The following is a 24,738-nucleotide window of genomic DNA, read 5'->3' on the forward strand; positions in this document are numbered from 1 at the left end:
AAGCTTCTTTAGTGGTTACTGCTCTGTCTTCTGGAGTTCAATGGGTTCATTTGCAAGTTGAGGCTCCTGGATGTGTCACCTACCAGGTCACCTTTGTTTATGGCCTTAACTCCTTGGAAGGGAGGGTTGATCTTTGGACGTTTTTGAAGGGGTTACAGCCTACTTGTCCATGGGTTTGTCTCGGGGATTTCAATTGTGTGAGAAGTCTGGATGAGAGGATTAGTAATACTGCTGCTAACCTTCAGGCTTTAGTTGATTTTAATGATGCAATTAATCTGGCTGGGTTGAAAGACATGGTCACTCATGGCTTTGCTTTTACCTGGACGAATAAGCAAGAAGATGGTGATAGGAAATGGATGAAACTTGATAGGGTCTTAATTAATACTGAATGGGCTGCTGTGTTACCTCATTCCTATGCGGACTCTCTTGCAGCTGGGGTGTCTGATCACTCACCCTTAGTGGTTAACATTCCTTCCACTGAAGTGCCCAGACCCAAGCAGTTTAGGTTCCTCAATTGCTGGGCTCAGGACCCTTCTTTCCCTGACATTGTTAAGGAGGTTTGGCAGGAGAGAATTTATGGGTGTAGTATGTATAAACTTGTCCAGCATCTGAAAGTGGCTAAGCAACGTTTAAAAGTCCTCCATCACAAGACTTACTCTAGTCTTACTGAGAGAGCTAAGAAGAAGATGTGTGAGCTTCAGGACTGTCAAGGCAAACTTCAGAGGGATCCCATGAATGCTGCCTTGATGCTAGAGGAGAAAGATTTATGTTTACAATATTGCAACTTAAAAAATGCTGAGCTTAGTGCTGCTTGTCAGAGGGCTAAAGCTCATGGTATTCAGATGATGGATGCAAATACTTCCTACTTTTTTGCAAAAATGGCTGTTAGAAGGAGTAGTTGTCATATTAGCAAGGTGAAGGACATGAATGGGAATGATTGCAGTACTCATGACACTATCTCTGATACCTTCCTTGAGTATTATAAAAGTTTACTGGGTACTTCTACTGCCATAAAGGACATTGATCCTTCCATTATTCTTAGTGGGAACTGCTTAGGAGCTCAATCAGAGGGCCTGCTACTTCAAGAGGTTTCTGAGTCTGAGATCCATGATGCTCTTTTTGCAATTGATATTAACAAGAGCCCTGGACCAGATGGTTTTTCATCTGGTTTTTTCCGTCAGGCTTGGGATATAATAAAGGTTGAATTCACTAAGGCAATACTGGATTTTTTTCGAACTGGGAAATTACTTAAGGAGATCAATTCAACCCTGATCACTTTAATCCCCAAGGGTGATAATCCTAGTTCTGTTCTGGATTATAGGCCTATATCCTGCTGCTCAACAATTTACAAAACCATTAGTAAGATCCTCACTAATAGGCTAAAGAAAGTTATGCCTGATATAGTGGGGTTTGAACAAGCTGCTTTCGTACTTGAGAGATTAATAGTTGATAATACCATGTTGGCTCATGAATTGGTTTCTGGTTATGGTAGGCAAAATTCCTCCCCTAGATGTGTTATAAAAGTGGATATTCGTAAAGCTTTTGATTCGGTTCATTGGGAATTTTTGAGGACTATTCTGCCTCTGTTTGGTTTGCCTCCTAAATTCTGCAATTGGATTATCACTTGTGTGACTTCACCTAAGTTTTCTCTCAACGTCAATGGGTCTTCAGTGGGTTATTTTGCTGGGAAGAGGGGGCTAAGGCAGGGTGATCCCCTTTCCCCCTTGCTCTTTGTACTCTGTATGGAGGTTTTATCTCGGATTCTCAGGAAGTTACCTGATCACAGGCACTTTAGCTTTCATCCAAAATGCTGCAGGATAGGTCTCTCTCATCTAATTTTTGCAGACGACTTGCTTGTGTTCACAAGAGGTGATTATCCTTCTATCAAAGCTGTTGAAGCTAGCTTGCATCTTTTTGCTGAAGTTTCTGGTCTGACTCCTAACCCCTCCAAAACTAACATCTATTTTGGGGGAGTGCACCCAGAGGTAAAGGATCTAATTCTTAGGGATACTAGTTATTTGGAGGGGACATTTCCCTTCAAGTATCTTGGTGTTCCCCTTCACTCATCCAGGCTGACAAAAGATATGTACTTCTCTTTGCTTGAGAAAATAAAGGCCAAGATTAACCATTGGGCTAATTGTAATCTCTCCTATGCTGGGAAGATTCAGCTCATCAACACTGTTGTATTTGGTATTGAGAGCTTTTGGTGTGCAAGCTTTATGCTACCTAAGGGGGTCATCCACGAGATAGACAAAATGTGTAGAAGATTTTTATGGGGATACCAGGGTGCTCACAAACTTGTGTTTTTTGCGTGGCAGAAAGTTTGTAGGAGCAGGGCACAAGGAGGATTTGATATTCGGGAAATTTTGAGCTGGAACAAAACTTTGTTGCTGAAAATGTTTTGGAGGATTTCTACTGCATCCCCTTCCATCTGGGTGCAGTGGTGTCAACACTATCATCTGCAGGGGTTGGACTGTTGGAGTGTGAAGCCATCACAGTCCACTTCCACGGTTTGGAAAGCTCTATTTGCTGCACGAGATGAATTTATTGGCCTGACTAGTTCAATTGCAGCTGCTCATGCTTCACTACAAGAATGGAGTAGGACTGGTAAGCTGCATTTGTATCAGGTATATGCGGTTTTTCATGGGAGACACTCTAATCTCCAATGGGCTAAACCTACTTTAGATGGTGTGGTTATGCCTAGGCATGCTATGCTTGTGAGAATGGCGGTCAAAAGGGGTTGGCCACTGCGATAATTTGAATAGAAGAGGGCGCATCTTGTCAACGGATGCTACTTATGTATGGTCTGCTCTGTGAGGACCATCCACACTGTTCTTCTCTTGTTCCTTTTCAAGAGCTGTGTACCAAACTATTCTGCTCTGGCTTGGGGTTACGAGGAGACCTTTGTGTTTGCATCGGGAGCTTCTTCTTTGTCCAAATACCGTGGTAAGGGTTGGAGGAAAAACGAGCTCGGTGTAGTTTGGCTGCACGGTTGTTTACTTTCTATGGCAAGAAAGGAACGGCGCATTTTGAGAGGGTCTCTCGCACGATTGAGCAAGTTGTCTATCAAATTAAATATTATGTTTCTATTCGATTGTATGCTAATATTAATAGTAGTATCTTAGAGGAGGTGATTGAGCATATGACTAGTTAGAATGGTCATTTTGCTTTCCTAGTGGCTATACTTTGTATGAAATTCTCTTTTTCTAATGAGAAGCTGATTTCTACAAAAAAAAAAAAAAAAAAAAAAAAAAAAAAAAAAAAAAAATTGTATAGCTTTGTATTGCAAAATGCCCCGAATTGGCTACTTTGGTTTGTTTTGTCTTAATTGCAGAAATGGACCCAAAAGTAGTGGAATCGCATCTTATTCGTCCCATTTAGCATGAATTGTGAGGAGACGGAGATATTAGAGCAAGAGTCGTACCTCAGAATGCGTGAAGGAAGGTCTTATGAAGCTGACCAGACGAGTTGAAGGCTGATCTCAGTGGGAAGTACTCGATCGAGAGCTTCTGGAGTCCGATCGAGTGCTTTGGCAGATGTTAGAGGTCGATCGAGTGATATTGATACTCGATCGAAATGAGCTTTTATGGAAGAGTTCGATCGAGGGCCTCAAGTGCTCGATCGAACAGTTTGGCTGAAGAAATCCTCGATCGAGTGGTCTGAAATGACTCGATCGAGTAGTTTGCTATAATACACTGGTTGACTGATTCGTGTTTAGGTTTATTTTTTTGTAAAATTACACTTCCCTATATAAGGAAGTCGTAATTAGGTCTAAACAGACATCTCTACTTCTTAATCACTGCTTAATCTCTTAGCTACTCTTAATCACTTCTGATCTGCTCTTAATCATGTACCTTTGCTCTTAATTACTGCGGATTGTAATCTTTCTTTCTCTTAATCTTTATCTAATACTTTGCTTGTTCTTATTTTTCGTTCTCTTATTATTATCCTTGCTTTTGTTTGTTTATGCTTAATCTCAATTTCTTTACTATGTCTTCCATTAGCATCGTCATGATTATTGTTATTATCGTTAATCTTAAAAACATGAGTAGCTAATCCCCCTTATGTTAGGATTAGGGGATCCATGGTAGTGATGAGACGATGTAGTAAATAGACTAGGTAATTTACTTGTGAGAATCTGTCACCATAGCAATATAACTGTAACATATTTAGTTGAGTGCACGCTTCTAAATAACATTAATTTGGTTAACTTTGTTCCTGGATCGGAAGATTGGAATAAACAGACCTGCTATGAACATTAGACTACCCTAATGAGGACGGAAGTTAAGATAGTGGAAATCTAGGGTGGATAGCGGACCGGAAGGACCTTTCCCTTGCCCTTCTCACAGTAGATTGTCTAGGCTATTTATGACTGATTCGATAAACTGCCATGGTGAACCGAAATCCTGACATACTTCTTTTACCTGATCACCTATCACCTATTTTCTTGCTTTATTGCTCTTGCTTTATTTCTCTTGCCCTTTAATCTTTAATAGTATTAGAAACCAAATTCAAAACCCCCAATTTGTAACTTAGATAGACGGACTTACAGATAGATACCTTGCCTCCCTGTGGAGTGATACCGTCGTTTCAGTACCAAAAATAAATACCTAAGTACTACTAACATAAGTCAGCGGTAAGTCGGGTCGATCTCCACAGGGAGGCGGTCACTATTCACTTGTCTATTCGGTCTGTCTAATGTCACAGTGTGGGGGTTTGAATTGATTTAATTAAATACTGAGATTAAGGCAAGAGGTAATTAAAAGAGAGATTAACAATAAGAAAAAGGAAACTAGGATTTCGGGTCATCAATGAACGTCAGTTAATTGCGGTTAAGGTCACAGATTAGTCGATGTGTCGGTCTAAGGGGCAACGAATATCTCCTTCCGGTCTCAATTCGCCCTAAAATGCTATTAGCTTAACTTCCGCCCTCACTAAAGCATCCTATTGTTCACTGCAGGTCTCACCCCTTCCAACCTTCCGGTCCAGGTCAAGGCTTACCTAAATTAAAAGGCTAATTGTGTCGACTCAATTATCAGGATTCAATTATAGCAGTGATTAACAACATAGACTTAAACAACAACGACAAATCTATAAACTAATTAGCAATTAACATTAGTCCATTTAATCACCTAATCCTAGCAGAAAGAATTAGCTAAACATGGTAAGGGGAAGAATAGAAATAAAAGGAAGAGAAATAAACATTAAATAAAATGAGAGAAAAGAGAAAGGAGAATTACAGTGGAAAATCCGGGAAGCAGAGAACAGTAGAAAAGTAACAGTGTATTTGATAATAAGAGAGTATTAGATGATAAGAGAGTAGTGGGGAGGAGAGGAGAGTTACAAATGACGTCCCTCCTTCCTATTTATAGGAAAATAGGATTTTTATTTAACCTAATAGCGAAATCAAACTAAAAGCCCGAGCCCATGAGAGAAACCACTCGATCGAGTGATTTAAAACCACTCGATCGAGCAGAATCAGACTCAAACCTTTCGATCGAGCAGAAAATCTACTCGATCGAGTAAACACTAAATAGACACTGTTCGATCGACTAGGGAAAGTGTTCGACCGAACTATTATTTGATCTAAAACCACTCGATCGACTAGTAAAGTACTCGATCGAGTGATATCTAACTTCAAGACTCATAATTTCGTTAGTTCAGCTTTGACTTGTTCTTTTTAACTCCGAAACTTGACTTCACGCATCCCGTAACAACAACATTTCCGCTCCAAATTCACTCTTCCTCCAAATGCATGCAAAACGGACGGTAAAAGGCTTGATTTCACTATTTTACGGTCCATTCTGCAAATAGAACAAAATAAACCAAAGTAGCATATTCGGGGCATTTCGTAGCATAAAACTACGATAATAGCATAGAAATACGTGCATAAAAAGGCCAAAAAGGACTATATAAAATGCACGTATCAAATCTCCCCAAACCAAACCTTTACTCGTCCTCGAGTAAACTAAATGCAAACTAATGGAACGGAAAAGATAACTCAGAGCTAGCTACAAATGCCCACTTAAACCAATTTAATGTAAGCAAACTAACACTAATAGCAAAGCAGTCAAATGCAAACGAGTTGTAAGCTGTTTATAAAATAGCTGAACCGTCGACCTTGCAAGACCTTTAATAATGGACTCTCACGGGTCACTCTTTTCTCATGAAGCAAAGGGTAAACAATTAAATGTAAGAGAGAAAGACTAAGAAGTCGCTCACCTAGACTACGACCCACATAAACATGCATGCAACTATTATGATACACAATTCTAGCTATCGTACATACATTCCAACCAAACAAGGTCCTGTCACAGCCGAGGGCTTACAAAAGTATGGTAAAGTGAGGCAATGGGTAAGAAAAAAGGCAAAACATTTATGGGAATGTGGAGGTATAGGCGGCCAAGCTAGTACCTAAACAAAACCATACGACAACATCCATTTCCAACTTAATTATAGAATTAAGCACATATGCCCTTCATTTGGCACAAAACTCACCAAACCGAACTGAAAATACTCCTCAATAAATGTAAATAAAGCATAGGAGCGAAATCGATCTCATCAAACAACATCTTTTTTTTCTTTCTTTTTTCTTTCTATTTTTTTCGGTTTCTTTCTTTCTTTCCATTCACGTTTTTTTTTCTTTTTCTTCTTTTTCACGTCTTTTTTTCATCATCCTCCCTTTCTTCATAAATTGCCAACTCCGAATCAATATAAAACAAGCCAAACTTGGCACAATAAAATATATACCGCAAAACATACACTAAACTAGCTTGACAAGGCAGGCTAAATTTGGAATGTAGCTAAGGGTCAACAGGCAAATTTGGCTAATGTGGAGTTAAATGGGTAAAAATGAAAGAAAGGGAAATTGTAAGCACCTCCCTACATGTGACACCAACCACTAACCCGAATGTATGCAGGCAAAAAGCAATTGAATTTCATATATGTGCAGATTAATGAACATGCTATGCAAGGAGTAACTACTCACCATCCTACATAAAACTGGTCACAAATGACACCAGTTTATAAGGCTCTAATCCTTAGAATTTATAAGTAGGTTGCCAAAATTTCAGGTCAAGTCTATTTGTTCAGCTAAATTTTAACATTAACTCGTAGATATGCAAAAGACAATGCTAAAAAGATAATTACTCTATGCAAGGTTTAAGCAAAAAGACAATCGCAGTGCAATTTCATCATTGAATTCTACCATTCCGACTCAACCTATATGCTAAAAATAAACGTGAAATTTTTTCGAATTTTATCAATTTTTTTTTTGATTTTTATGAGATTTTTGAATTTTATAAAAATAAACAACAGTGCATACAGAAATTAAACGTGATAACAAAAATGCAATAAAAACAATATGCAGACACAGATATGGATGCATAACCTCCCCAAACCAAACCGTACAATGTCCTCATTGTACCAAAACATGGAAAGGAAACGCAAACTAAAAGAGAAAGAGTGGAAATGCGGAAAGCTTACAAGATACGCGAAATAAGGGACCTCCCCAAACCAGCCAGCAACGTGGGAGGTCGCAAAATAGCTGAGAACATCGTCACAGGAAGCAACTCCAATAAAAAACACTCGATGGCACTCGATCGAGAGGATTTAGTGGTCGATCGAGTGAGTTGGGCAGCTAAAATAGCTCGATCGAGAAGAAGGGCAGTCGATCGAACTGTTTCTCCTTGGCAGGTACTCGATCGAGTAGAATATATACTCGATCGAGTAAAATCAGCAGAAAAAGTTCTCGATCGAGTACAAAAAGTACTCGATCGAGTGATCCTCAATAGAGACCTGCAAAGACGCAATAAAAACAGCCCGCAAAACTAACAAAGCAAGCATAACTGAAATAGTCTATGGTATGAAAACCATTTATTACAACTAAAATGAAATAAAATGTTCGAAAAACAAATAAAAATATCCGGGTTGCCTCCCGGGTAGCGCTAGTTTCAGTCAGGTCCCAGCTCGACCTTCTTTACTTCGAGCCTCTATTTAATTAGCCTGGTCAAAACAGCTCAAAGCGTGCAGCAACCGATCAAATAGCTGCGCATGTGCTACACAAAAATGTAAGTAGCACCACAGTGGAATAAAGATATAGGAAATTAAAATGTACAATTGTTTAAGCCTAACAAATTTCCTATGACAGCTCCTAAATTTGTCCACAAAATAAAGGAGCTCAGGAGCAATTAACAATAAATTAGGATATCGTTTCAGATTAACAAAATTGAAATTACAAGGACGGTGAAAAATCGTTAAATTAATTGACCAACTGGGAGGGGGTATGGCATTAAAAGAAGAAACATGAGTCATACGAGGTAGCGTACTATTAATATTAACAACAATAAAATTATCGCTAACTACCTCAGGTGGGTTGCTCTCAATGGAATCATTGACAAAAGAATGTATTACCTCATCCATGCTAGGAGCAATTACCGACTCAGCTGTCTGCTCGTCACCCTCCTCTGTGGATATCGTCCCGTAAATCGCGACCTCAGCGCATTATTTCGGCCTTGAAAAGGGGCGATTCACCGTAACCATTATCATCATCAAAATCGTCATCTAGAACAAACCCACATGACGAATCAATGCTCTCACTGGCCAGACTACTCGATCGAGTAGAATTATTAATCGATCGATGGCTTTCTTCCTGATTTTCACTCGATCGAGTACATTGAACTGCTCGATCGAGTGAATTTTGCAGTTCATCGCAGAAATCTTCATAACTCGCTTCATTTTCGGATAGACCTTCATAATCCGAGTCATCCAAATCATTAATAGCGCTAGGCAACTCAGGTCCTTCATGGGAAAGACCACTCTCGGTGTAGGTAGAGTATACCTCTTCGGTTGCCTCTATTCGACTGACTACTATTTGAGCTATTTGAGACTCAGCTCAATGAGTTGAGCTTCTATACGTCTATCGTACTCTTGCCTTTTGGATGCAAGTGTCTCCAACAAAGATTTCAGCTCCGCAATCTCTTCTTTCCGTATATCAGGAGGAACTTGTTGTTGCGGTGGCCAGAGAAACGGAGGCTGTTGGTAGCCTCGTTGATAGGGTGGATGTGAAGGCACAACTACAGAAGGTTGACTAGCTCGTCTACGCTGCTTGAATGAATAAACCTCGTCACTTTCAGCTAAGCAAAAGGCTGCATTGTGCTTAGCATCACCACATCTCCCGCAATAAATCACCTGCTGCGCCATAAAATGGAACATAGGTGACAGGTCAAAGGTACTCAAGCCTTCCCATTGACAATATTTCACCTAGAACTGTCTAGGTAGGACCTGTAGGGCCTATCAAAACAGTACTAAATAAAAAGATTAGAAGACCTCAAGGGAAAAATCCCTTGAGGCTAAAAACAGACAGAATTAAACAAATAAATAAATAGTTGCCTCTCCGGCAACGGCGCCAAAATTTGATACCTTCGTTTCAGTACCAAAAATAAATACCTAAGTACTACTAACAGAAGTCAGCGGTAAGTAGGGTCGATCTCCACAGGGAGGCGGTCACTATTCACTTGTCTATTCGGTCTGTCTAATGTCACAGTGTGGGGGTTTGAATTAATTTAATTAAATACTGAGATTAAGGCAAGAGGTAATTAAAAGAGAGATTAACAATAAGAAAAGGGAAACTAGGATTTCGGGTCATCAATGAACGTCAGTTAATTGCGGTTAAGGTCACAGATTAGTCGATGTGTCGGTCTAAGGGGCAACGAATATCTCCTTCCGGTCTTAATTCGCCCTAAAATGCTATTAGCTTAACTTCCGCCCTCACTAAACATCCTATTGTTCACTGCAGGTCTCACCCCTTCCAACCTTCCGGTCCAGGTCAAGGCTTACCTAAATTAAAAGGCTAATTGTGTCGAATCAACTAGCGGGATACAATTATAGCAGTGATTAACAACATAGACTTAAACAACAACGACAAATCTATAAACTAATTAGCAATTAACATTAGTCCATTGAATCACCTAATGCAAGCAGAAAGAATTAGCTAAACATGGTAAGGGGAAGAATAGAAATAAAAGGAAGAGGAATAAACATTAAATAAAATGAGAGAAAAGAGAAAGGAGAATTACAGTGGAAAATCCGGGAAGCAGAGAACAGTAGAAAAGTAACAGTGTATTTGATAATAAGAGTGTATTAGATGATAAGAGAGTAGTGGGGAGGAGAGGAGAGTTACAAATGACGTCCCTCCTTCCTATTTATAGGAAAATAGGATTTTTATTTAACCTAATAGCGAAATCAAACTAAAAGCCCGAGCCCATGAGAGAAAGCACTCGATCGAGTGATTTAAAACCACTAAATAGAGCAGAATCAGACTCAAACCTTTCGATCGAGCAGAAAATCTACTCGATCGAGTAAAGACTAAATAGACACTGTTCGATCGAATAGGGAAAGTGTTCGATCGAACTATTATTTGATCTAAAACCACTCGATCGACTAGTTAAGTACTCGATCGAGTGATATCTAACTTCATCAGCTCATAATTTCGTTAGTTCAGCTTTGACTTGTTCTTTTTAAATCCCGAAACAGCTTCACGCATCCCGTAACAGCAACATTTCCGCTCCAAATTCACTCTTCCTCCAAATACATGCAAAACAGACAATAAAAGGCTTGATTTCACTATTTTCTGGTCCATTCCTGTAAATAGAACAAAACAAACCAAAGTAGCATATTTGGGGCATTTCGTAGCATAAAACTAGGATAATAGCATAGAAATACGTGCATAAAAAGGCCAAAAAGGACTATATAAAATGCACGTATCATGGAGATCGACCCTACTTATCACTAGCTTCTATTAGTTATATTTAGGTATTTATTTTTGGTACATAACGACCGTATCAAGTTTTGGCGCCGTTGCCGGGGAGGCAATAGCATGCCTGTCTGTTTTTGTTTCGTTTATTTCTTTGGGTCTCAGGGAATTTTTATTCCTTGAGACAGTTCTCACTTATTTCCTTCAGTGTTGTGTATGACCAGGTCAAACAGGTCATAATTAGTTCCTGCTGATCCTGAGCCAGAGAGGTCTTTTCGGCATAGACTAAGACTGCAGAGGAAGATTCAAAAGGAAGTCTTGAGTACTTTTGAACCCAAGCTACAACATTTTCTGTTTGCAGAAGATCCGTCTTGTGAAGAAGACAACTCTATTGCGATAAATCCAGTGAAGATGCCTAATATTGCGAGTCACTCAGAGCCCACAACTGCCTCGATCCCTAAAGGTTTCAGTCTTGCGACCGAGGATGGTAATACTTTCGACATTCGACCGTCCTACATTAATTTGGTCGAACGAAACCTGTACCGAGGCGTGGCGGGTGAAGATCCGTGAAAACTGTGGGAAATAATCTGTATATACTTCCCTTAAACTAGAAGGATTATAACGAATTTTAACAATGATGATTAAAGGTCATAAACAAAATACATAAACAAAGTATAAGGATTTAGAATTAACCTTCGGTCCTAGCAAATATGGCCTAAGAACAATATCAAAATTGATATTCGCCTATTGGTTGCACCCAAGACGATCTGAGATATGCCCTTTGATTATGCTAGAAATCGATCTAAAATTTTCTGTAAAATTTAGTTGTTTTGTGTTTTTTCTGATGAGAGAGAGAGAGGCCAGGTCAAGAAAAGAATTAGGGTAGAATAAAACATCAACCTTTCTTTCTTATACTGACCGAATTATGGAGTCAATTAGGAAAGAATAATACTTTCCTAATTTTCGGCCATCAGACCGAAATAAGGACTATCAGTTCCTTATTTTTGATCTTTCCAAAAATATATAAAGTGTGTTAAATTGTCATCTAGTGAGGATCGAACCCATGACCTCTTGGCTTGTGTACCCTCACTATTACCACTATGACACATTCAACTTGTTGATATTAAATATAACTGATTATATTTAATTACGAATTAACAGATTAATTCGTCCAAGCTAACATTACATATATTTAATTAAATATAACTTATTATATTTAATTTACGAATTGATGATTAATTGTCTCAACTAATATTATTTAATTTTCATTAAATAATTATCTCATCAACATATTGACTAACTATTTAGTCATATTGGGCATCAATGTGATTATATTTCTATAACCACATTTCTCAAACACATCCTATAGGTGTGACCTTTAGGGACCAGTTGATCACCGCCATCTGTATGATAATAACGTCAAACTTTCTAGCAAGCCAACCGTTATTAGGTAAACGTTAATCAACTGATTAAATATACGAAGTATACCCTTGTGAACCTGTAAGAGATTTACAAATGTTATCACACTAATTTATGGAGGACACAAGCTCCAACAAACTCCCACTTGTCCTCACAAGTGTATGTGCGATAACCGATTCTCATATCCTAAAATTTCTCCCACTCAATGTAAAACAATTTGCAAATCCGAATTCACAAAGGTCGTATTTTACAAGCGATCAATATCAAGAGTGGTTTCCCCGACTAGAGAGTAACTTAACGGATAAACGAATCAACATTCGAGCATGGCCATGCATTTCGATTTACAACTCCTCGAGTGGCCCCGAGAAATAACTATACCGATAAGGGTTGGATATTTTCTCAACTCGAATCCTGAGATGTAAGCACAGTATGAAATGACCCAGAAAAAATCTACTTAGCCTCCAGTTACGGCAGACCGTGAGAAAGAAACCAAAGTCACCCAAAAACTGCCTTAATCTCAAGAGACAGTCGATAGTCAAAAGAATCGACTCTAGGAACACAATGGATGTCCTATGCACGACCTGGCACCGAATATTTTAAACATTTAGGACTCCATTACGTTGTCACAAAAAGTTGTCCTACGAGGTATCGTTATAATCTCGCATCTGTGATCGATCAGTCAACCGTTTGACTTATGGCTCGTTGAACCCACCATCAATCGACTGCACAATATAATAGCCGGAGTTATCAGCTCACATTGGCGATTACGGACCAAAACAAATATAATGTAATTCAATTCACTTTGTGGCGTTCAATGTTGTTAGTACAATCCACATGAAAAACAAAATATTATAATAAAACGATGAAGTTATAAATAGTATATGAAAAAGATAATGTATCAAATCCATAATCAAGTATTACAACTCAGGAACACGTTTAATTCCCATGGAAATGACGTGCCCTACATGCTTATCATAATTCAATGATTCAGTAGTAGAATCTGCTACAACACACTAAGAGTGAAGACGAACAGATCGAGATCCGTTTGGAAGCTAGCATCTGCGTAAATCGGTTGCGCATAGCTTAGTATCTCCTCCATAAGTCAATACCCAATCCTTAGTCCTCCGTAGGTACCGGGATTCTTTTGGTACCGACTCGTCATACTCAATGCATGTGCCACGCCGGGCGTGTGCATATCATGGCATACATGATTGATCTTATAGCTGATGCATAAGGAACACGATTCATGCGTTCAACCCCTTCAGGCGTCGTGGGTGACTTGAGACTTGCTCAACTGCATCCCACACGTCATTGGAAGGTTCCCCTTCTTTGAGTTGGTCATGCTGAACCTATCAAGAATCTTATCCAAATAAGACTCCTGACTAAGTGATAACATCCGTCGTGATCTATCTCAGTAGATACGGATTCCCAAAATGCGCTGTGCCTCACCCAGATCTTTCATCTGGAAATGGTTCTTCAACCATTCTTTAACCGAAGAAAGGAGAGGAATGTCATTCCCAATCAAGAGTATGTCATCGACATACAATATCAAGAATATAATCTTGCTCCCACTCGACTTGATATATAAGCATGGTTCTTCGACCGATCGAGTGAAACCATACTCTTTTATCACTTGGTCGAAACGATGATTCCAACTCCGAGAAGCTTGCTTATGTCCATAAATGGAACGCTTAAGCTTGCATACTTTCTTAGGATGCTCAGGATCTATGAAACCTTCGGGTTGCACCATGTACAACTCTTCCTCCAAATAACCGTTTAAGAAGGCGGTTTTCACATCCATTTGCCAAATCTCATAATCATGAAATGCGGCAATCGCTAAGATTATCCGAATGGAACGTAGCATGACTACAGGTGCAAAAATCTCATCATAATGCAATCCTTGCACTTGAGTGAAACCTTTTGCCACAAGTCTTGCCTTATAGATATCTGGTTGCGCGTCTACATAACGCTTTATTTTGTAAAGCCATTTGCACTGTAGAGGTTTTACCTTATTAGGTAAATCAACTAGATCCCATACGTTATTCTCATACATGGAGTCCATCTCGGATTGCATGGCTTCAAGCCATAGCTTTGAGTCGGAACAGGCCATAACACCTTTATAGGTTGCGGGTTCATTACTTTCTAGAAGTAAAACGTGATTCTCCTCGACTATACCAATGTATCTGTCCGGAGGATGAGAGTCTCTACCCGACCTCCCAGGTTCCTCAGGAATATTAACCGTATCATCAGTTGGAGGTACAGCTTCCTCCATCTGTTCCTCGGTTGTTGGTTCTGGAATCTCCGATAGCTCGAAGGTTCTATTACTCGACTTGTTCTCGAGAAATTCTTTCTCTAAGAATGTCGCACTAGCCGCAACAAAAACTCGATGTTCGGTAGGCGAATAGAAGTAATGACCAAATGTTCCTTTTGGATAACCTATAAAGTATGTCTTGCCGATCGCGGGCCGAGCTTATCCTCGTGTCTCCACTTGACATAAGCCTCGCAGCCTCAAACCCGAATAAAGGACAAGTTGGGTACTGTTCCCTTCCACATTTCATATGGAGTCTTGTCGACAGCTTTAGACGGACTTCGGTTAAGTATAAGAGCGGTGACAAAAGAGCATAACCCCATAATGAATCGGGCACTACGGTGTGACTCATCATGGATCGAACCATATCAAGTAAGGTTCGATTTCTCCGTTCGGACACACCATTCAATTGAGGTGTTCCAGGTGAGTTAAGCGCAAAACGATTCCACAGTCTTTCGGTGTTGATCAAACTCATTTGAAAGATATTCGCCACCACGATCTGAACGGAGTGCTTTAATCTTTCTACCCAGTTGGTTTCATGCCCTATTCTGGTATTCCTTGAATTTCTCAAAGGACTCACTTTTATGCTTCATTAAGTAGACATATCCGTATCTACTCAAATCGTCCGTGAAAGTGATAAAATATCTATAGCCATCTCTAGCGGTAATTGACATAGGTCCACATACGTCCGTATGTATGAGTCCTAATAGGTCACTAGCGCGCATTCCAACACCTTTGAAGGAAATTCGAGTCATCTTGCCAATGAGACATGATTCACAGTGCCATATGTAGAAAATCCGAATGCGGGAATAGTCCCATTATCGACGAGTTTCTTCACGCGTTTCTCATTTATGTGTCCCATTCGACAATGCCATAGATAGGTTTGATCTTTGTCACCAACCTTTAACTTCTTATTATTCATGTATAATACTTCCGTGGTTTGATCTAAGATATAAATTCCATTCATGGAAACTGCTTTGCCATAAATCATTTCATTAAAAGAGAAAATACAACTATTATCCTTTATTGAAAATGTAAAACCGTCTTTAGCAAGTACGGAAACAGAAATAATGTTCTTAGATAAACTGGGTACATAGTAACAGTTATTTAAAGATAACTCAAAACCACTAGGGAGTTGGATTACATATGTTCCCTTCGAGGCAGCAGCAACTCGTGCTCCATTCCGACTGTCGTGGTCCACATCACCTTTTTCAAGAGGTATGATGTTCTTTAGGCCCTGCAAATGATTACACAGATGAGAACCACAACCAGTATCTAGTACCCAAGTTTTGAAACTTGCATGGTTAATCTCAATCATATGAATATAAGATGACATACCAACAGGAACGACGCGGCCTGCCTTGATGTCCTCACGGTAGACGGGACAGTTCCTCCTCCAATGTCCAATCTTGTGACAATGGTGGCATTCTATGTCACCGCCCTTGCTCTTTGTCTTGCCCTGTGAGCCACTAGTCTCACCAGGCGCACTCTTACCGTTTCCTGGCTTCTTAAACTTTGGCTTAACTACATCTAGGTCGCCATGAGCCTTGCCCTTACCTTTACCTTTGTAAATCGTGAGAACATCCTGCTTCACGCTCCCACTCAATTTCATATCCTTCTCGGTCTGTACGAGAAGGGAGTGTGGCTCATGAGGACTCTTTTTCAAGTCATTCATATAGTAGTTTGCCCTGAAAAGGGCAAAACCATCGTGAAGAGAATGAAGCATTCGGTCAATGACAATGCTCTCACTGATTCTACAATTCATTGCCTCCAGCTTCTCGACATTCTCAATCATGTGAAGAATGTGTGGGCTAACCGGGTTCTTCGGAGTTTCGCATCAAAGAAGCGCGGGTATGCTCATATGTAACGATTCTCGGTGCCTTTGAGAACTCGTTAATGAGCGTGGTGAAAATCTTGTTTGCACCTTGGGCAATGAAGTGTCTCTACAAATTGGTTTCCATTGCAAAGATGAGTACGTTCTTTATCGCACCCGCTTCCATAACGAAATCACTATAAGCGAGTGACTCGTTGACTCTCTGCATTCGGGCCTGGGTTGACCGGTATTGGCTCGATTAAATACCGAGCTTACCGTCAAGCAATGGCGCATTCCGTAGTGCCGCCTCCCGAGTCCGCAAAGTTGGACCCATCATTCTTGATCGCGTGGTGATTCATTTGATCCATGAACACATTTTTAGCCGGGACGAACGATCTAGTGTGGCATTGGGCATTGGGATTGCGTTATTTCCAGCCATTTGTTGTAACAGTATTTATCGAAAATAATCGTGTTTTACACTGCGAAAGAAGAATAAAAATAATAAGCATGTGCATCGTTTTGATTTTAAGTCTAATGAACTAATGTCATAACGCGAAGACTCAAAACCATTTATACAATTGACCTCCCTCAAGAATTATATAAATGACCCCAAGACTCAATTCTCTGTAAATTGATAAGCTAACCTTTTAGCTAATTCTACCGTTAGAATTCTTGGTCGATAAATTTCTTTAAATTCTATCTATAATCCATCATAATCACGAGAAACTCTTCGGACTATGATGTTGAGGTAAACTAAGTCAACACAACTACTTACCCAACGTAGAAGGGGTCATATTAGGCCTACCGACGAAGAAGGGATTCATAGAAGTTTGCCCTTATAAAGACTAATCTCAATTTCCGTTTTAGAGGAAGATCCCATCAACTTTATTTTAAATCATTTTAAGTGAACTATAATCTAGGATGCGAGAATGAATAAACTAAGGTGATGGCTTATAAACTGTGACATCCGCATGTCCATGAAAACTAACATACAACCTATATGAGTCAATTTTCATGTATTTTAGTAGTAGGTGGTTTGGTTTTAGGCGGAATATGATGCATAAACTAACATGTGAATGAAAAGCAATAAGAATAAAAAAACGTAAAAACAGTAAAAGTCCTAGTGTGGCCTATCCTATCAAAATGAACAATAAATACAAGTTTGGAATCCATCCTTGGACCCGAGAAGCTTGTCTTGATGTTCCATCTTGATCCATGTAGCGGGAGTGAGCTTCAATCTCCATCTTTAGTCTTCTTTGAAATTACAATAAATAAAATTACATAATTGACCTATTAATTACATTCTAATTTCAAAAACCCAAAACTAAAATAAAGGAGATTCGAGATCTCATAATTACATAAGAAATCATGTTTCCTTCATTACGAAAACATAATTTGACTAAGGCCACACTAAGTATTACAAATTACAACCGATTGCAAAAATAAATACGTAAATAAAATTCATTCATTCGATTCATTCAACAAAATTAAAAGCATCAACTAAAATAAATTAAACATACATAACACAATACATTAATTATGTTGATTAATTTATCCAAACCACCTATTTAAATTAAATTAAGTGACAATTCCGCAATTTAATCACATTAATTTCATTCTCAATCCATATTAAACTTGTAATATGAATTCTATCAGTCAAAATTTTAAACCGCTTTAAAATAACTCGGTATCTTTAGATTGTGAACCGATTCACAATAACTAATTGGCCAAAATAAAAAAAAAAACAAAAACCAATTATAAATTGGTCTCGGCTGAAAAACAAACAAATTTTTTTTTTTTTTTTATAATATCAGCTCCTACACGGCTGAAAAAAAAAACATCCTATTTTTTTTTATTCGGCAATATAGGGAAAAACAAAAAAAACTTTCCATATTATATTTTTTCGGCAATATGGCAAAAAAAAACAAGAAAACAAAACTTTCCTTTTAATTTTTTTTTCTTTCTCATCTCGGTTTACCAAAAAAAAAACAAAAAAACCAAAATAATTTTTTTTTCTTACGGCAAACCCTAAAAACGTCCTCCCCTTTTTTTCTCTCTTTTGCGGCAATATGCTCTAAAATAAGATTTGATGACTAAATTGTTTACCTTTGCTATTAGATCATGATTAGCATATGAAACAATAAACATGATTAATTCATATGCCAAAAACTATATAGCAAAAACAATCTTTTTATCATAAACATGACGATTCCATTTAATTTTAACTTAATCTGCATTAAATCAAAAAACTACCAATTCTTCATATGATAATTTTAACTGATTATAAACTATAATATGAAAAATAAAATGGAAAAATATCATCAAACTAAAAGGAAAAAAAATGGCAGGAAAAAACGGCACAAAAAAATTTTTTCGAACCAAAAAAAAAAATCCGAAACCCTAATTTTTCGAGAATTAGGTTATTGTTTACATACAATTTTTATGAAAATCATCAAAATCAAAATCGTGGCCTAGTGCTCTGATACCACTTGTGGGAAATAATCTGTATACTTCCCTTAAACTAGAAGGATTATAAGGAATTTTAACAATGATGATTAAAGGTCATAAACAAAATACATAAACAAAGTATAAGGATTTAGAATTAACCTTCGGTCCTAGCAAATATGACCTAAGAACAATATCAAAATTGATATTCGCCTATTGGTTGCACCCAAGACGATCTGAGATATGCCCTTTGATTATGCTAGAAATCGATCTAAAATTTTCTGTAAAATTTAGTTGTTTTGTGTTTTTTTTTGATGAGAGAGAGAGAGGCTAGGTCAAGAAAAGAATTAGGGTAGAATAAAACATCAACCTTTCTTTCTTATACTGACCGAATTATGGAGTCAATTAGGAAAAAATAATACTTTCCTAATTTTCGGCCATCAGACCGAAATAAGGACTATCAGTTCCTTATTTTTGATCTTTCCAAAAATATATAAAGTGTGTTAAATTGTCATCTAGTGAGGATCGAACCCATGACCTCTTGGCTTGTGTACCCTCACTATTACCACTATGACACATTCAACTTGTTGATATTAAATATAACTGATTATATTTAATTACGAATTAACAGATTAATTCGTCCAAACTAACATTACATATATTTAATTAAATATAACTTATTAGATTTAATTTACGAATTGATAGTTAATTCGTCTCAACTAATATTATTTAATTTTCATTAAATAATTATCTCATCAACACATTGACTAACTATTTAGTCATATTGGGCATCAATGTGATTATATTTCTATAACCACATTTCTCAAACACATCCTATAGGTGTGACCTTTAGGGACCAGTTGATCACCGCCATCTGTATGATAATAACGTCAAACTTTCTAGCAAGCCAACCATTATTAGGTAAACGTTAATCAACTGATTAAATATACGAAGTATACCCTTGTGAACCTGTAAGAGATTTACAAATGTTATCACACTAATTTGTGGAGGACACAGGCTCCAACAAAAATATATGGAAGTCTTTACTGACTATTGCTCTACCATTCCCGCCACTAAGGGAGTGACCCAGGATAAGATTAAGGAAGTCTTGTTTCCTTTCTCTTTGACCGACGGAGCCTGTGAGTGGCTCACTGATCTTGTTCGTGCTGCAGCCTGTATTACTGACTGGGAGAGCCTGGCCCTTGCTTTTTATAAAAGGTATTTTCCTCCACAACGAACTAATCAGCTGAGAGGGAAAATTACAAGTTTTAAGCAGACACCTGATGAGAACTTGTATGAAGCTGTAGATACCTCATTTCTGCACCTCCCGCAAACCACCCGGTGATGATTGGGCCGCATGTTTGGTACACGGAACGATTTGTGACAGTTCATAATTTTATCGTCAAGTGATCACTCAAACACTTGTGTCTACCTCATAGTCGTCATCTACGCGCCGATACGGTCGTTTTGACAAAAATTAGAGTACATTTGGAGTCCGGGTCAAAAACCGTCTTCATTTTCTAATAACCGATTAAAATGCCGAGTCAGAATGTTCTGGAATGTTCCGGATATTTCTATTCCATATTTTCCATTTTTTTAATCTTTGGTAAAATATATCCCGAAATTATCATATAAAATAGTAAGAAAATAAGATTAATCCGCTATTCAATAATAGAAACACGGAAATCTTTCTTCCGCAGGAGGAAACCACCGAGGAAAAGACACAGCAGGTGCTGCGCCTCTTCCAAGAGACGCAGTGCTTGCTGCGCCTCTTCCTCAGTCCTTTTCTGCGTATTTTTCGTATCTTTTCGAGATTCACTTCCAAAGTTTCTCCGAACACCCTAATTTCCGTCGTGTGATTAGTATAAATAGAGACCTTCGGTCTCACATATTTCTCACGCGAGTGTCCGCCCTTCTCTTCTCCCTTTGCATTCTAAACCACGTTCTTACTTTTTGGTGTCTACGTGCTTGAACTTTCGACCACGTAAACTCGGATCTTTCTGAGTACCAGCCTCGTTTTGCATGACCGACTAATTTGACCAACTCCACATCAATCAACTTTAATCAATCTTATTCGTTTTCCTCCTAGAGGGCACTTTCGTCGTACATTCGAGTCGAGCATCACTAAACGTTAACTTAGTCAATCTCATTTCGTCAAACATGTAAGTTTGAGGGTGTAAATCCCTTCTTTTAATTATTGTTCTTTATTTTTGTAATCACTATTGTAAGATTTACGTTGAAAATATGTTTAAAACCGATTTGTAAAACCTTATTTCAAACCCTTTTTACGGATTATCAGGAGACAAACGTCGAGAAAGGACGCAGCAACTGCTGCGCCTCTTCGAAGGGACGCAGCACCTGCCGCGCCTCTTCTTGAGGCTATCGCAGTTCTTGCTTCCTTTTTCTTCCTTCGTCTTTTGTTCGTCTTATTGTTTTGTTTCGTCTTCAATTGTTCACGTTTCTTTGAACATAATAATCTCAATATGATAATTTTAACATGTAAGTTATTAATATTTAATTCATCTTTCAACATCCCGACTTAAATCCCTTATAATCCATATTTGCGGGTTTTCGTCATTCAAATCAATTCGGGTTTTTAGAGGTTCGATTCATCCATATTGAGTCTCTGGAATTCATCATTGATATATTTTCATTCGTTATTTATCACCATCATCATTAGTTCCTCATTAATAACCTGTTTAATAATTAATTTGTTTAGTTTATTAATTCTCATAATTAACCTTATTAATCTTGTAAATAATTCGTTTATTTTCATCCATGTTTTATCGCTTTTATGACCTCAATCACATGTAAATAATCTGTTAAGCACTTCCACCCGAGTCAAATATCATTAATCAGGCATCAAATTCACCAATGAATATTAACGAGATGTAATTCCGGCTTCACAGCCAGAACTGAGCTCAGGAACAGACGCAGCGTCTGCTGCACCTCTTCCAAGGGACGCAGCTCTGCTGCGCCTGTTCCGGGTTGAGTTCTGTCTCTGAACTCCCGTTTCTGCCTTGACCTAGTTTATTAGTTTACGTATTTAATTTACTATTAATCGTATTATCACCTAATTTCTGATTGTTAATTTATTTTATTCTTTCTTTTCTAAAATTATCCGTTTTAAATGTATTTTCGACATAAATCATTCAATCCAATCTAATTATTGTAATTTTCTTTATTGTATTTTACTTGTATTTCTTTTATCGTATTGCTTGTATGCTCTCACATGTAATCGATCTTAAATTCCTACTTCGACTCAATTGCATGTTAAATTACGTGTTCACCGACTTAGTATTAATTCTCACATGCTAGGATTAATCTAATGAATGTTGCATTGCATGCATATAATCGACAACATATCGAGTATATACAATTTCCCTAATCATTAGTAGAGGCCGCTATCGAGGCGGGCGGGATTAGGTGTTCGATCAAAAGAGCTTCCTAATACGTACCCTCACCCATTACTCCAGATCTCCGTGAACATCCGTGTTCATTGACATCCACGAGAGTCATTCTAGATATAGAATGCTAAGGGTAACGAGTTCTTGGTGTCTATGTCACTACTTTGTGTCTTGACATGGCACAAGATATTCGAACGGTTTCCAATTTTCCGCAATAAATTGGTGGCAACTCCACAAATGCACAAGAAAAGCTTGCTCGCTTTTCACCTCCGTGGGCCCGCGTCCACAGTTTGGCGACTCCGCTGGGACCAATACACTTATGTGTTGCCAAGGGTGAAACTTGAACAAGGTTAGAGAATAGTTTGTACAAGATAGTTGTCAATTTTCATAACTCGGTCATCCTAGACCGTTTTATTCGGCCTTCCTAGGCCCAACCCAACCCATTCGACCAATCGTCCCGTCTAGACGGTCCAAATTCTTATTTGGGCCTAAGGATGGATAGCGATTGACATCATCCATACCATGGTACTTACTCTTGTTTGTATTAAGGACTTTCACTACTCGAGGAAATGGACTAGGAATCGGCCTTACTCTTGTTTGGTACGAGCCTCTCCACAGACCCCGGATTTGATTGTTCGGTATGGCAACCCACCCTTTAAGTCAAAACCCTTTTAAATGCACTCAGCATCCTGTTATAATGCCTGTATAAATACTTGTACCATATGTGATCACCATTTCTAAACAAAACCATGACGATTTTTTTATAAAAATCAAAATTTCTTTCAAAATGTAAAAATTTCGAACATAAGCCCAATATTAGCGCAAAACCAGTCAAAACTCTGTCCAATTGTCGAGTCAAAATTCGGGCCTCAAAGCCCATTTCAAAACCTCACTTCGAGTCCACTCCTACAACTACACTACAGTTGACTAGGACCAACATTTACAAACTTTGTCATTTCTTCAAAAACTCACTTAACACGAGTGGCACACTCCCACTCTACAAGTCAAAACATTTTTTTCCAAGTAAGTGTGCTAGAATGGTCGATCGTGTTTTGATTCGTCGTCGATCTATTGTTCAGTTTCCAAGATGCCTGACACAAGCGATGTGAGCAACAACCAACCCCTGAATGGTAATGATCAAATCCTAACCGCGCTAGCTCATCTCCAAGTCACTCAAGACCAAGTGTATGATCGCCTCGACACAATCAAGGGCTGAATATATACTGTGGAAACAAGGTTGCCTCCTCAAGAAAGTGAAGTGTCTGATGAATTTGTGAATAACTTTGGGAATGAAAATCCTCCTATGGGAGAACATGAGGTTAACCCTCCCGTAGGTATGACTGCAACTGAGAAACGACTTTAATACTTGGAGGAACAATTGATGTATCTCAAAGGGGATGATATCTATAGGGAAAATAATCGCAAATATGAGGCCGTGAGCTCCAAATTGCCAACCAACTTCAACATGACGGATATCCCTAAATTCAAGGGGCATGAAAACCCTTTGAACCATATCCGTACTTTCAAGGATTACATGTCTATCAAAGGCATTAAACCCGAGATTTTCTTAAGGATCTTTCCTTCATCTCTTGACACTATCCCAATGGTCGGGTCCGCTTTGAGCTTATATTTCGGTTACTTGTCATTAGGAGCACCTAGACCAAAACAATATTTATAACTTCACAGACAACTCTACTATTAGTAAAGAGGCAAGTAAAGGTCGGGTCCCAAGGGACGGGTATTGATGTAGGATTTTCGATTGCAAGTAGTGGTGTCTAGGGGTGTCACAATTTGGGTTGAGATAAGAAGATCACTAAACTAAATAACAATAAAAGTAAACAAGCAAGATGACTAAAATGAGATGTAAACAATTGATTAAAAGCACTAGGGTGTCATGGGTTCATATGGGATTCATGGGAATTGATCATACAAACATATTATAAGCAAGCAATTATTGTTGTGATAGGATCGAGTTGGTTTATATCTTACAATCCTAGGAAGGTTTGGGTCCCGGAGCCGAATCGATTAGATTGTACAACACCTACAAGTCGACTTAATCCTCCCTACTCAACTATATGCATGGTCTAATGAGACTCGAGTTGGTTTATGTCTTACAAGTCTCATTGAAAAGGTAAGTGATGGGTAAAAAAATGCAAGGATTCATAGGCTCGCATTTCATCAAACATAACATGTGCATAAGTTGAGATCAAAACAAGCAAGCAAATAAATTATGTGAACATATTAGATTAAGCATGAATCATCCCCCATGTTGGGTTCCCCTAATTCCCCATTAACCCTAGTTAAGGAAACTACTCACTCCTAATCAAGTTTAACATGTTAACAAGGTTGTCAATCATATCAACAAAGCAAAACATGATGAATAAGTAAAGATGATTAACAATAATAAAAAAGGGATTAAGAGAATTATACCTAATGATGATTCCAAAATAATAAGCAAAGAATAATAGAAGTACTTGATGAATGATTGGAAGGTTGTCAATCCTCCAAAATAAACCCAAATAATCTTCAATTACCCAAAATAAAGGATGAACAATAGAGAAATTAAGGAAATGAGATTTGTATTATTACTTGA

Source organism: Silene latifolia, chromosome 8, assembly GCF_048544455.1.
Source record: "Silene latifolia isolate original U9 population chromosome 8, ASM4854445v1, whole genome shotgun sequence".
NCBI lineage: Eukaryota > Viridiplantae > Streptophyta > Magnoliopsida > Caryophyllales > Caryophyllaceae > Silene > Silene latifolia.